Here is a 10,330-nt window from a genome sequence, read left to right as displayed (position 1 = left end):
ACTATTCATGGGCCGGCTGCCCTAGGAGCTCCTGGAATCCAGGGAGCAGGTTTGCTTTAGCCCTAAGTCCCTAAATGCACTTCAGCCAGCTTCTGCTTGAGTGGATGGGTAACGCTTGACCCATAGAATGCCCTGGAAGGGACACTGTGCCAGTTCCAGTCACGGCCTTTAAGGAGACCGGCTGCTTCTGCTTCTTCCCTCTTAGAAAACCCCCTCTGGGAATCTAGTCGTCATGGTCAAGCATGTGGAGAAGCCACATTCAGGCACTCTGGTTGACAGCGCCAGCTAAAGTCCCAGCCAACTTCCAACATCAGCTGCCTGTGACGTGAATGAGCCACTGGGATATTCCAGCCCAGTCGAGCCCCTGGGTGGCTGCAGCCCAAACGAACATCACTTGCAGAAGAACCTCCAAGCTGAGCACAGTCAACTCACAGGATCACGAGATTTAGCAAGATTGTTTCTGTTTTAAACGACCAAATTTTGGGGCACTCTGTTGCAGTAACATGTAACTAAAACATATAGTATATGCATTTACCAGATGTGTATGCATTTCTAAGTATTTAACTACTATTTTTCAAAAGATTAACCATTCTACACTATAGAACAGGAGTCCAAAAACTACAGAAAACAGCCAGCTGCCTGTTTTTGTGCAACCCACAAGGAAAGAATGGTTTTTACTTTTTTAAAAAAATTTATTTTTTTGTTTATTTTTGGCTGTGTTGGGTCTTTGTTGCTGTGCATGGGCTTTCTCTAGTCAAGGTGAGCGAGGGCTACTCTTCAATGCAGTGCGTGGGCTTCTCATTGCGGTGGCTTCTCTTTGTTGCGCTCTAGATGTGCGGGCTCAGTAGTTGCGGCATGTGGGCTCAGTAGTTGTGGCTCACGGGCTCTAAAGCGCAGGCTCAGTAGTTGTGGCGCGTGGGCTTAGTTGCTCCATGGCATGTGGGATCTCCCCAGACTGGGGCTCGAACCCATGTCCCCTGCATTGGCAGGCGGATTCTTAACCACTGCGCCACCAGGGAAGTCCTGGTTTTCACATTTTTTAAGTGGCTGGAAAATAAAAAGAAGGATATGATTCGGTGACTGGTGCATAAAAATTATATGAAATTGAAATTTCAGCACGTAAAGTGTGATTGGAGCACAGGTATGCGTCATTTGTGTGCGTATGATCCATGGCTGTTTTTGCACAATGGCCAACTTCTGTGGTCGTGGCAGAGACCAAACGGCTGCAGAGCCTAAAAGATCTACTGTCTGGTCCTTTACAGGAAGTTTACCAACCCCTGCTGGAGGACATTAAATGTGCCTCATCATTTTGAACTTCAAACACGGCATCAAAAGATTTGTATGTGTTTCTAAGCATTTATTTCCTTGGTCCACTAAGTATTAAAAAAAAAAAAATTGTGGACTTTTTGGCTTATTTATTTGTTTATTTGAAAGTTTGAAAGTTCGAAGAAGTATAAAAATGGCCAAAGAGTGTACAAAAATTTAACAAATTATGGGAGGAATGCTGAGAAAGCATTCGAGGAGAGGTCAAAATGAAACTTTCTGATGATGGGGAGGAATGGAGGATTTTGAAGAAAGGGATTAAAAATTGAAAAGAGCGCCCAGCTGGACAGGGTCACCCGCTAAGCATCCAGGCAGACGCCTCCTCCTTCCCCTGCCCCCGCCTCCCCCCCACCATCCTGCCCTGGCCAGCGCTCCAGGCCTCATGCCTCTCTCTGGGAGGGGTCACAGCAGCTGTCCCCCTCCTCGTGCCCTGCCTGCCTTCCTGCCCTCCACCGGTGCCCCTGCAGGCCTTTGAGTCATCTGTCAACCCCGTCCCTACCATAGCTCCCCCTCCACAAAGCCTTCCCCCACCCCCAGGCCAGCATTCACCTCCTCCTCTGTGCTCATCCTTCTAAGATCCCACCTGCCGTATCATACCATTGAGACCCACTTATTGTCCTTCTGCTTCTTGCGCTGGAAGCCCCTCCAGGGCAGATGGCTGGATGCCAGGGGAGGTATCAGAGCCCAGCTGCTGAATGAAGGGGCTCCACAGCCCTTACTGAGCGGTGACGATCAGAAGCCCCAAGGATGCTGAGTGGGCCAAACAGTGTAGGTTTCCGTGATGCGGCACCCCCTCCCCACGCCCAGCCTGTTGGGACCAGGGATGCGGAGAGATCAGGGCCTCCCGACCGGGTGGGCACATTCAGGGTCACGCCTGAGCTGCCCCACCCTTGCCCGGCCTCTGGCAGGGCCTCGGGCCGGGCAGGAGCAGCTGACAGAGCCACCTCCCTTTCACAAGCCAGAAGCTGACAGCCGGGTTCTGGAGAACAAGAAGCCCATTCAGGGCGCAGGGCCAGGCGGGCCTGCTTTCAGGTGCATGATCTCACCTTTTGGAAACGCAGAGGGCCTGCCAGCGGGCCTCGTAAAGCCTTTGATGACCCATGTGCAGGACACAAATCACAGGCCCCCGGGCCTCCGGGGCCTGGCCGACACTTCACTCCACGGACTCACATTCCAGCCCAGAAAGGGGCACAGATGGGTGGGGCCGCGGGCTGCACAGGCAGGCAGCAGGGTGTCCACACTGACGGCAAGCCCAGGCCCGACTGGGGCCCAGGACCCGCCGAGCACCCGGGCCAGAGGTGGCCCAGGCCCCTAGGCCCTGCTCCCTGGGACCCGGCAGCCCGTCCGCTCCGGTTGGTCAACTTTGACAAAGCTGACTGGTGACACCAGGCAGACACACACCACCACAAACCGGTGGCCATAACACACCGGGCCCAGCTGGGGCTGGAGCTAGAGGGACTTTGGGTCCGGGCTTCGTCCCCTGATGGCCACCAGCTCTCTGCAGGGGAGGGACCAGCCAGGGGGAGCAGCTGACTCCCTCTTGGATGGAGAATTCCCTGGCCAGCAGCTCATGGGAGGCCCGACTTTTCTGTGAGCTCACAGGGCATGGCCCGGGAGCCAAAACTGACACAGAAGCAACGGAACTCAGATGGCCAAAGAAGCCACTGCACTCTGTCCTCCTGGCACAATTACTTGGCTCCCCCTGCAAAGACGGGACAGTGGCCTCCGGCTTCTCCGAGTGCCCGCAGGACAGGAGACCAGGACGGGGCACGCACACCTCTCCCTGTGCCCAGCCTCGTGTCCAGCAGTGACTTCTGTCACGACTTCTGTGGATGGCAGCACTGATCTGCCATCCATTCCCTGGAGGGAAGGCCAGGCCACATTGCCCATGTGGGCCCCCAAGCCCTGGAGGGCAGCTCCCAGTGCCCTCAGGATAAACCTCCAGCTCTGGCTGGAGGCCCAAGGCCCTGCCATCTGACCCTGAGGCCCTCTCTCAGTCTCAGGGCCTGCTTCCTGATCACCCGTGAACTTGGTCATCTGCTGGCCCCCCCGAAGCTCCTCCTGTTCTGGCAATTCAGGCTCATCGGTGCCCAGGCTTCTCCCTCTGGCCCTGGCAGCAAGGGCTCCGTCCTCCAGGCCCCCCAGGACTCTGTGCAGCCCACACGTGGGCAGTTTATGGATGCACCCATTGCTCCCTGGACACAGCTGCTCTGGAACAGAGACCAGGGGTGAGCTGGCCCTGACTCCCAGCCCCCAGCATGGACCTGGCCAAAGGAGGTGCCCACTGGTGGTTTGCAAAGTGACTGAGGCATTCAGGAAGTCTCTGGTCAGCAAAAGGCAGTCTGGCCACACCCTTACGAGTAGAAAGATGGCGGGCTTGGAGGGCAGGAGGCCCTGGGCATCCTTGGCCATTGGACGGGGGTCTTAGCTTGTCTGAGCCTCAGCTTCCTCATCGGCAGGATGGGAATACTATACGCACCATCTTTTTCATTTTAGCCATTCTGGGGGGTGTGTACCTCACTGACGTTTTAATTTGCGTTTTCCTTATGAGGAATGACGTTGAACACCTTGTCTTTATTTGCCATCTGAATTTTTTTTTTGTCACCTACCTGGGTTTTTGTAGATTTGGGGTTGTTGTTGTTCCATGATTGATCTGTAGGATTTTTAAAAAGTGTATTTAGGAGATGAGGTCTTTGTCAGGATCTATTTTCAGTTATCACAGGGCTAAAGAGAGGTTTCAGAGAGATCACACATGAAGCCCCAGGCAGAGGGCCTGGCACCCAGGTGTTCAAAAATTGTCAGTTTCTCTCCAGCCTCAGGCACTGCCCATCACCCGCCTCTGAGTCCACCTCTTTGCTTCATCCCCGGGCCGTCTAAAACGCCCCCTCGTCCTAGACCTTCACCATTTCCCTGGTGTCTGCCTCGGGGTCCATGACCTGCCGCATCCCTGAGCACTCTTTGGGCACCCATGTCCTCTGTGCCCACCCCCAGGAAACAGCCCAGAGCCAGGGACTAGACCCCTAGGGCAGGCAATGGGGAGAGCACTGGGCCCAGAGTCCTCAGCCTCAGCCTCTGGGGTTTATTCTGCCACTTCCTGCCTGCATGTCCAAAGGCAAGTCGCTTTTCCTCTCTGGGCCTCAGCCTTCTCATCTGTAAAATGGGCTCTCCTGCCTGCCTGGCCCACCTCCCAGATGGTGGCAGGCCTGAACCTCAGAGTGGGGGTCCAAATGTTGTGGAGACTGTCAAGGGCTAAGTACCAGGTGGCTCAGGCCGACCCCCCCCCCAGCACTCGGTGACAGGGAGCTCACCCCCCCCCCAGCACTCGGTGACAGGGAGCTCACCCCCTCACTGGCAGGTTGCATAGAAACAGGCTCCATCCAGGAGGGCGTCTCTGGATGGCGGCCCAGGGAGTGTCCACGGCCCCTGGTCAGCGCTCCTCTGGGCCAGCTTGATCTATGGTCTCGTCTCCAAGTCTCCCAAACTGGACAGCGGGTTTCTGGGGCCCCCACTTTCCTTTCCATTTTATTTGGAGATGCTCAAGCTGGCCCAGGCCTCCTGCTTCTACAGCAGACTCCTATCTCTGGCAAACACTTCAAGCTTGGAGGTGGGGCAAGAAGGAGAAAAAACAGTAATTACAGAGCTGAGGGGGGCACTTCCAGGAAGGGGCATTCCACTCAACGGAGGCCCATGTGGAAAGAGGGAGGCTGGACCGAGACGGCCATCCCAGCAGCCTGAGCCTTGTGGCCCCATCCTTGGCCCTTCCATCCCCCACCGTGGTGGCCAGGAAGCTTGCTCCCCAGTGGAGGTGTTTGGGGGCCTAGGACCATGTCCTTGGCTAATCCAACACCTCGATGGGCCCACTGTAGGAGGAAGGGAAAGGTGGGAGCTTTCGAGCTGGAAGTGGCTAGAGCTATAATGTAACCCCCTTTGCGGACCAGAAAACAAGGGGTCTCAGAGCAGATCACAAATAGATGGTGGCAGGCATTTCCTCCCACCCCCATCATTGTCCTGGGAGACCCCGGATTACCAAGTGGGTGGTAGGGTTAGGCTATGCAGGGGACCCCTGGAGGCCTACAAGAAGAGGAAAACTTCTCCCACCAAACTTGGATCAAGGTGTGAGGTGGGCTCGACAGATGAGGTCCCTCCATGGCTGCTTCTCCCTCCACTCAAGGCCCCAGGGCTCAGGCAGCCTCAGCCCTCTCTCCCGGATGCGGGAACCGGGATGAAGTTCCCTTCCCTCTGAACGCCCAGCTCCTCCCCAGTTGCCAGCCTTCTGGTGCCCCAGGGATGCAGGACTGTGGCAGTGTGAGGATGGCTTTGTGGACCCATCTCCGGGTACACGTGGACCAGCAGGGCCCCACCCGCTCAGAGCAAGGACGTCCCTGGGACCTGAGAACAATGAGGCGCTCACGGTTGCCAGGAGCTGGGTGTCCCTTCCATGCGTCATCTCTGACCCTTGCGCTGAGCCATCCATGAGGACACTGAGGCACCCAGGCCCCACAGCTAGCGAGCGAATAGTGGAGCCAGGACGAGAACCCAGGGCAACCGCAGCTCCTGTGCTGGAGTCACTGTGACACAGCATTTGAACCAAGGGTTTCAGCCCAACTACCAAGAGTGACTCTTACCTGCAAACTTGCAAGGCAGCTATGCTATGTGTCTTAGCCTGTGGTGACAAGTAGGGGATGAGGACCTAGACTGCCTGGGTTCAAATCCCAGCTCTGCCACTTACTGTGCAGCCTAGGGCCAGTGTCTTACCCTCTCTGGTCTCAGTTTCCCCATCTGTAAAAGGGGATAGTAGTAGGCTCTACTTCCCGTGGTTGTTGAGGAGTTCTACGTGTGAATGCATGCGAAGCACAGCGCCTGGTACACAGAAGGTGCTCTTAAGTGCTGCTGCTGCCTTTTGCAGGAACCTGGAGGTAAACGAGCTTGCCTTGTCTTCCAGCCAGAAATGGAACTGAGGCAGCCGGGACTCACATGCCAACTTGTCTGCCCTCAAATTGCACTTTTAACCTTGCACCCATGACTGCTTCGAAGATGCAGGCCCGGAAAGTCCTTGGGGAAGCTGGAGCCGGGCCAGGCTCCTCAGTCGTCAATAGATGGCGCTGTGGGGCCATAAGGGCCACCCTCGCAGCCAGAGTGAGAGCTTACACACCAGGCCTTGCAGACTGAGGCCACCATCCAGGGCCAGGCCCTACACCGGGTGCTGCCCTCAGAGGGATGTACCACTTGCCCTGTTTCTCTAATGAGAAATACGAGTGCCCAGAGTGGTTAAGCCATTGGCCTGAGGTCACACAGCCATAAGGCGCTGAGGCTCTCCAACCCCAGATGCTCCAATTGAGATCTTCAGCCCTGTCCTCCTGCCACCCACTCCACCCTCCAAGGGCCCTCTGGAGCTTGATGGGAACCAGGCACCCCCTCTCCACCCCCACCATGGCTGGACAATTCCAATGAAGCTGAAGCCGCCAGCTGTGAAGTCGGAGCTAAGCCCCCGATTAGGGCGGCTCCAGGCCGGCCTGTCCCTCCCGGCCCCACCGCCAGGCCCGCGCCATGGGCTTCCCCAGCCCAGTCCAGCATCCTCGTGGTACCGAGAAGTCTGGGGCCCAGAGACAGAGGGACCTGCTCAGCAAGACACAGCCCGTCTCCTGGATGCCCTCTTCTTGGTCACTAAGGAGCCCCAGGTCCCCCACGATCCGCCACAGGCCCCAAATCACATCTGACAGTCCCCCATCATCACCCAAGAGGCTGCATGCTAACATGCCCCCTGCTCTGTCCCACTGACACACACGCATTAGAGCTCATCACCCCAATAACAGGTCTTGGACAGGAATGTGATCCTGACCATGTTCAGGGGTGTGAACGGAAAGAGGGAAGGAATGTGGTAGGTCTGCAGCTGGGAAGGGGGAGCTCCCTCTGGGCCTTGGCTTCCTCATCTGTTCACCAAGGGTTCTTCTGGCTCAGCCTGCCCTGGGCTCTGTGATTCCGGCTGGACCACAGTGAAGCCACGTGGGTGTGGGGGGAGGGATACCCCACTGTGCACCAGGCAATGAGCTAGGTGCTTTATGCACCCCTATCTTTCTGCCCTGGGGAGCAACTCAGGTTCTAAAAGCCAGAAAGCCCCATCCCTACCGCGTGTTCACCATCTCCGGCTTGCATACCTCCAGTCACGGGTAGTTCACTCCCTACTAAGGAGCCTGTCCCCAGGATGGCTCAGAAAGCCAGAGAGGTCCAAAGGCTGGGTCCCTGTTCCTCCAGACACCTGCCCGGCTCTGCCTTGTGGGACACCTGAGCCAGTTCCACGCTCTGCCCCAGGACAGGGATTTGAAAATAAGTTTTCCCGGATTTCCCTGGTGGCGCAGTGGTTAAGAATCCGCCTGCCAATGCAGGGGACATGGGTTCCAGCCCTGGTCTGGGAAGATCCCACATGCCGCGGAGCAACTAGGCCCGTGAGCCACAACTACTGAGCCTGTGCTCTAGAGCCCACGAGCCACAACTACTGAAGCCCTCGCACCTAGAGTCCGTGCTCTGCAACAAGAGAAGCCACCGCAATGAGAAACCCACGCACTGCAACGAAGAGTAGCCCCCGCTCGCCGCAACTAGAGAAAACCCGTGCACAGCAACGAAGACCAAACACAGCCAAAAATTAATAAATACATAAATTTTAAAGAAAATAGGTTTTCCCCACCCTGCGTGCACAGACTCACAGGACACTCCCCAACCTCCCTCATCCCTGATCCTGGCCTCCCCGCCTTCAGCTTCCCTTCACCTTTGTCAAGTGAGACTTTAGGGCTGCATGTGTGAGACAGACAGGAAGAGACGAATAGACACAGATACTTAGGGGTCCCGGGAGGCCCAGATGAACCCCCAGCCAGACTGAAATCTTAGCCCAGCCCAGGGCTCAGCTCACAGAGGGAATGGAGTAGTTTTCCCACCAAACAGGCTCTATGGCTACTGGGGCGTCCCCTCGGAACCTCACTGCTTGCCTTCCCCACCCCCAGGCCTGAAATTCCACCGGGGTGTTTCATTACTGCTCTGAGGTCTAGCGTCCCCGTTCCTGGCTCAGGACACCATTGGCTCCCCCCAGCCCCCCCACCCCTGCCACTTCCTGGCTGTGAAGAGGTGCAGAGTCGCCCCCAGGGTTGCCACGGAGACAGAGTGATGGTGGAGCCGCATCAGGCAGGGTCTCTCCAGCAGCCACGAGGTCCTGGAGGGGCCCCACCCGCCCGCGGTTAGCAGAGCCTCCCGGGGAGATTCCCCGCCCAGCCGGCTCTAAGCCCCGGGGTCCACCCTGGAAAGACCTTCAAAGGACTTGGCCATTCTTGAGTGAGCGCCAGGAGGGAATCTGCTCTCAGGATCAATTTAGCCAGCCACACGGGTGGAAGGAATTTGCCATTTCTCTTAACAGTGACCCCCTCGTGATTTATACGGGGGCCACTGTCCGAAGGCCCCAGTTAACGGATCACAGTGGAAAATGAAAGGTCCAGACCCAGGCGTCTCACTGGGCTAATTACTCTCAATAAGACCCAGCTGGCTGGGGGAGCTGGCGGGACCAGGGCAGGGCAGGATCTCTGCACGCAGCTCCCTGGGGACACGGAGACCTGCCATGGCCTCGCCTGGGCTTGCTGCCCATCACCTTCCAGGGCGCGCTGGGGCCACCAAGCATTCCAGGAGAGCCAGCCTGGCCAGCTTACGAGACAGGTCACCTTCGGGGATGGCCACAGCCTCAGGGTTTGCTGCTGCCGAGGAGCTGGAAATCCCTGGGACCCAGACAACCACAGGGTCCCATTCTGCCTATGCGGAGACTAAGGCCCAGACAGACAGGCAGGTCCCATGGAGCCTCGGGCATGGCTTTGGCCTGGGTGCAGACCCTGACCTCAGCCTCTGGCCCGTGGTGTCTTCCTGGAGGCCCAGACTTTAGTGCTGGCCAGAGAAGTCGCCTCCAGTGGCCTCATGCACCTCAAGATCAGCTTTCTGGGCCTCCTGGAGTTGGTTAAATGTTTCCCAAGAGTCTGTTTTGTGCCAGGTCCAGTGAGGGTTGCTAGGGGTAGAGTGATGGGCAAAATCCAACCTGATCCCAGACTTACAGCTCTCTGGGGAAGACCAACATCATGTACATCTCCCCAGCAAAAGTACTTGGTGCCATGAAAGTACACAGAAGGGGATTTGACCTATTCCAGGCCTCAGGGACAGGGAATGTGACGTGGAGCTGAGAGCAGAAAGCTGAGTAGGGGTAATTGGGCACTTATCCAATGGGAGAGTGGGAGAGTGGGTGGGAGAGTGTCCTAGGCAGCAGGAGCAGCATATGCAAAGGCCCTGTGGCCGGAGGGAATGTAGGGCACTCAAGGAGCTGAATGAGGCTGTGCAGGGAAGCACGGAGCCATAAAGATGGTGGTAAAGGGGCAGGTGGGCAGGTCGGGGAGGCCACAAGTAGTTCTTGTACCTTTAAAAAGGTGATTCCAGATATGATGACTCAGGAGGGAGGAGTCAATTTCTCTCTGGCTTTCAGGAGCCTCAGCCCCCACCCCTGGAAGGGGCAGCTCTGTGGACCACCCCAGCTGCCTGGACCAGAGGAGGACCCAGAGGAACCCATCTAGGGGTCGTGGAGTGACAACCCAGGTGTCCCTCGGGAACTAGACAGAGAGTCATGGAGACTGAAGGCAGCTGGTGGTAGGCCCAGGTCAGGGGCAGCCAAGACCACCAATGAGCCCCAGCTGGAGGAGGAGGGGCCCTGAGCAAGCAATGCTGTGAAAAACGCCAAGAGAAGCAGAGGCCAGGGCCTTGGAGCCACCAATAGCCTCACGACTGGTCCCCCACTCCCCTCCCGCCTTCTTTGCCCTAGGCCACTGGAGCCTCCTGTCCCTGTGGGTCCCCCACCCAGAGCCCAGGTGGGTGTTATAGGCGCTACTGATTGCGTCTGGGCCCTGGAACAGAGTGGGTGCAAGTGGACAGCTGTCTGAAGGGCGGAGGAATGAATGCGCAAAGGAAGGGCTCCCAGTCTCCCCTCCTGAGC

Source organism: Balaenoptera physalus, assembly GCF_965194825.1.
Source record: "Balaenoptera physalus genome assembly, chromosome: 16".
NCBI lineage: Eukaryota > Metazoa > Chordata > Mammalia > Artiodactyla > Balaenopteridae > Balaenoptera > Balaenoptera physalus.
This window is presented reverse-complemented; position numbering follows the sequence as displayed.